This window comes from Carettochelys insculpta, chromosome 2, assembly GCF_033958435.1.
Source record: "Carettochelys insculpta isolate YL-2023 chromosome 2, ASM3395843v1, whole genome shotgun sequence".
In the NCBI taxonomy this organism is placed as follows: Eukaryota; Metazoa; Chordata; order Testudines; family Carettochelyidae; genus Carettochelys; species Carettochelys insculpta.
The window spans coordinates 247148005-247153246 of record NC_134138.1 but is presented as its reverse complement, the minus strand read 5'-3'; positions in this window follow the sequence as shown (position 1 = coordinate 247153246).

The following is a 5242-nucleotide window of genomic DNA, read 5'->3' as shown; positions in this document are numbered from 1 at the left end:
TGCTATAGATTCTGTTCTAAGACATCAATGCAATGCAAAACACAAGTGCACGCAGTTCAGAGAATAGTAACAAATGCATATAAGGTCTTCATCGGTCGAAAGTAAGAAGAGGCTAAAAACCAAAGTGCTGAAAAAATGCTTGTCATGTCTTATAGAAAATGTGCGGTTCTTTAAACTGCAATCCCTGGTTTGGAGATCACAGTTTGATCCATTGGATAACTCTGGCTTCTCAGGGACTCTTGATTTGAAGTAGAATAATTAAATCCTTGCCTTATTGTAGGACATGATCCTGTGCAAAAGGAGCACAGAGGAAAGCAACTGCAGTGTGGATGAAGTATATTCTGCAAATTTGCTTTCTTGAAAGGTTTAACAAGAAATATTTTGATAACTGATGTTGAAAGATCTTGGAGATTAATTCTTTCTCTCCAGATAACAAATAATTAAATACAGGTTGAACCTCTCTCATCCGTCGCCCTGGGGACCTGACCGTTGCCAAACAAATTTGCCAAATGACAGGAGGTCAATGTTTTCTAGCACATTACCAACCGTCCCACTGCTCATGGGGCTCTTAGAAGACATTTAGGGGTAAACTACAGCAAAATAACAGCACAGAACACTGAGAGCTAGGACTGGTGGCTGTAAACAAACTTTATGGGACCACAAGAAAGTTGTTTACACCCATAATAAGTGGTCATCTGGCTAATTAAAACTATGCCAGATTACAGAGGTTGCTGGATGAGAGAGTTCCGGATTAGAGAGGTTCAACCTGTGTATATTAGAGAGTGCATCAGCAGAGACCTCTGAGTCCCCAACAATAACAAATTTAAAATATAAATCTCTTACAATATTTTTTCTTTAAAAAGAATAAAAGTGTAGACGAGCCAGTTCTAAACCTGTCTGAGAGTCAACCCAAAGCTCATGCACCATTTAATTTCCACCTAAATCCTATTTTGAGGTTCAGATAGTATTTAGGCTTCACTATAGGAATATATTTAGCCCTTGGTACAGAACTCTATGCTTTTTAGAAATGTGCTAAAAACTTGCAGAAAAAATCCATTTTGTTTAATTGTGTCAAACATTTTTCACTTTTTAAAAGGCTGATTCTCCACGCCGCCACCACCTATTAACCAGCTGTAGGACAAGATAAATAGGGAAGAGATGGATTGTTCCACAGAAACCATACAAACTCCTGAGTCTTGCTTCTGAGGTTTACATTGTGGAAGGGAAATTTATCACAGAACTAAATACTAAACATCCCAAAACATTTGAATTAAGCTTTTTTCCATTTCCAGAGACCGCCTGAGAGATAGCTCATAAAACCAAAGAAAGAAAAAGAGGATACAGATCAGACAGGTCATTTAGCATTTACTTCTTTGCAGTATAGTCTCTCTGCATTCCTGTAGTTATCGTGCCTTTCACTAGTGACCATCTCCCATGGGCTACTTCTTTTTTCTGCAGTGTTCAATGGGAACTTCCAAGAAATTAAATCCAGCACTGGCAGATATATTTAGTGTAGGTACATCAGACGAATGCATAGTGTGGTGTGCAACCACAGGGTATTTTTGACCAGGAGGTTAGTTAAACCAATGAAATCCATATCAATGTATGTTTGTCTATGAGGGCTCAGTCTGGTGGCTAATTTGTCCCCTCACTTAGGCTGCAAAACCACCAATGGGAGCTGTAGCAGGATTGGTGCTGTATGTGCCTTCTCATCATACAACTACCACTTTCTTTTTCTGACTTTGCTTTTGTAACTTTCACACTTTTATCAGATTGTACCTACAGCTGTATTAAAGTGATATCCTAAATATATCACTTGCAACCACGCATCATAAACAAACTATCTTCTTCCATGTGTGTATTTGTTAGTTCATTTCCCCAGATCCCCAGTGATAGCTGAGGATCATTTTAAAGCCATAAACCACTTTTATGTGTCTATGAACCTGGGCCACCTGGGCACACCATTGCAGGAAAACCAAAATAACCCAAAGGTTATTTTTAAGAGTGTCAGTTCCCAATTGCCCCAACAGACCAATATGGCAAGTGAAGATCAGCATGGTGCAATAGTCATGTCCCCTTTTCCCTGAATATAGCTGTGCCTCCTGTGCCAGCAACTGAGAGTGTTGGTTGGGAACAGAGTGGAAAGCCACCCTACCAAAGGGGATTCCTCCAGTATCTGGAAAATCTGGCCCATCATGTTAGGGCCCAAATATGAAATATTTTCCTACAATGATGTATTGGCTAAAACTGCAGCACACTATATGGTATAATGTGGCGGGTGTCTAAGCTGCATAAGTTTTTGAGTAAGTTTTTGTATTCACATTGTGCAATATTTAGCAAGATGTATTCCTGCCTTATGTGAGAAGGAAGTGAGGTGATGAGCTAATTTAGTCTATGATCCAGCCTGCAGAAGTGAGAAGTGGAGATATTGTCTAATTATGTATTTCTCCACAGCTCAAGCAGCAGATACTAGGGCTGGTGGACAGCTGCAAAAATAGCTTTTATGAATCCTGAACTGCTCACCAGTCTGCTGATGAGTACTATTCACACATGACTGTTACTGCAGTATTCCATGAGCTGCAAAATAAAAGGAACTGGTGGTTCCCATCCTCCTGTCTGCCATAAAAACAACTCAAGATTGCTGATGGAATTCACAGAGAAGCTTGCACATGGTGAACTGTCAGCACCGGGCTCTGGGAATTGCATCATGATCTGTGAAAGGGGTGATGAACAGAGGCTGCAGAACTTCTGACTGCACAAATTCACCTTCACAAAACTGTAAGTGGAGCGCTGGAGCACAAAGACGCCAGAATGAGAGCTGCCCTCACTGTGGCAAAATGAGTGGTGATCACTGCATGGAAGCTGGCAACTTCGTACTGCTCCAGGTCAGCTGCTAATTAGTTTGGGGTTGGAAAATACATGGTGGGGTTTCAGAGAGGCAAGTGTGCATGGCCATTAATTGCCTTCTGCTATGCAGGATTGCTGCTTTTGATAATATGCTGGACACAAATGATGGTTTAAGGTAATGGGATTCTCTAACCTTGTTTCTACATGAGCCCCTTCCTTTTGGAAGGGGCATGTTAATGAGCGGGTTCAAAAGATGCTAATGAGGTGATGCTATGAATATGCAGCACCTCATTAGCATAATGGTGGCTACAGCGATTCAAAAGTGCGCCTTTCAAATCGCGTGCTGCCAATGGAGATGGGGCCCTTCTGAAAGGACCCCCCCAAGTTTTCAAAAGCCCCTTCTTCCTAACACCAGATAGGAAGAAGGGGCTTTTGAAATCTGGGGGTCCTTTTGGAAGGTCCCCATCTCTACGGGCAGCATGTGATTTGAAAGCCGCACTGTCAAATCGCCGTGACCACCCTTATGCTAATGAGGCACTGCATATTCATAGCAGCGCCTCATTAGCATCTTTTGAACCTGCTCATTTACATGCTTCTTCTGAAAGGAAGGGGCTCATATAGACCCAGCCTAACTGTGGTAATGGGGTGATAGATGGAACACACATCTTTATTTTCACCTCAGACAATCTTGAAACTGAGTACATCAACAGGAAGGGTTATTTCTTTATGGTCTTCTTGACTCTTGCAAGCATGGATGGATCACAGCGCCATTTCATTAATAGCAGTATAGGGTGGTCAGGGAAGGTGCATGGAAGGATACATTTTTCAGAATACTGGACTGTATAGATAGCTGCATGCTGCAACTTTCTTTCTAGACTAGAAGATGCCAGTGGGAGGTGTGCATGTGTCCATAGTGATCCTCGGAGACTCCACCTACCCCTTGTTTCTTTGGCTCATGATGCCTTCACTGAGAAATTAGACAGCAGCAAGGAGCGTGTCAAGAAGAGGCTCAGTACATGCTGAATAGCTGTTAAATTTGTATTTGACAGATTAATGGGTTACTGGTGCTGCCTCTTTGGCAAGATAAATCCCAATGAGGAAAACATTCTGAGGGTCACTGCTGCCTGCTATCTTGTACGTGTAACTTTTCTATTACTGGCAGGTGACCACCAGAAAGGCCAGGTTCAGTTCCTTGAGCTTTCCGTCAATAATGCAACCAGCCGGCTCACATCGCCCACCCAGTAACCTGTGACGATCTCACCCCACCTGCTGGGTGCCTGTAAAGGCAGTTCTCCTCTCTCAACCACTGAGTCTGAGACAGAAACAGCTTGTTTAATAATGGTGGCCTAAAATAAATTTCCACAGTGGCACACACAATACACCCAAACAAAGGAGAGGTAACCCCCCCGCACTAAGTAAGGCACTGTCCCCCAGAGTCTGCTGAGCCATGTCTTTATCTACACACCCTACTTAAGCTGGGTCTACATGGAGACATCCTGCGGCAGCTTCATGCTAATGAGCAGTCTCGCAATTGCAAATGGCTGCCCACTCCATATTCCCGTGGCTCATTAGCATAGCTGCGCAAGCTCTCACTGCTGGCAGAGGATGCTACCAGCAGGAAACAGGGCGTGTAGATGTGCCTCTGCTGGCAAAAACCCCCTCTGTCACCAGACTCTTATGCCTGAAAAAATACAGGGATGGTGACAGAGGGGGTTTTTGCCAGCAGAGGCACATCTATATGCCCTCTTCACTGTCAGTAGCACCTTCTGCCAGCAGCAAGATCTCGCATGGCTATGCTAAGGAGCCACAGGAATATGCTAATGAGCAACCATTTGCAATTGTGAGACTGATTATTAGCATGAAGCTGCCAGCCGGACATCTCTGTGTAGACCCAGCCTTAGAGTGTACCTCTGCCTTAGCTCTCCACTTACAATACAGTCTGGTGTGTATCAACCCAGGGTTCACAGGTACATCCCCTGGAGACTCTTGCCAAAACAGGGGCAATATCACCTGTCAGCTGCTTGCTGCTCCTGCTGGATGCTTGTGTACTGGGCTCTGCCAGCTGCCCTGCAGGCCACTTGTCTACTGTGTTGTAGGTTTTGCTCTAGGCAGAAACAGGGATTGCAGCTCTCTGTTGCTTTATTTCTGGGCCTAGCCACAAGAATCCCAGCATCCATCACAGTAGATTCTCACAGAGTGATTACAGGCTACAGAATTGAGCTGGGTTTTTAGTTCTACCTTTGAACAGTGGGAAAAAAACTTAATCAAACCAAGCTTATGGCTAGATGACCCAGGCACCTACCCAGTTGATTTGACCCATAACCCCCTCTCACCTGCTTCCTCATAATGCTAAGAGGAGGGGAGCCCTGTGCAATCCATATCTTACATAGTTATG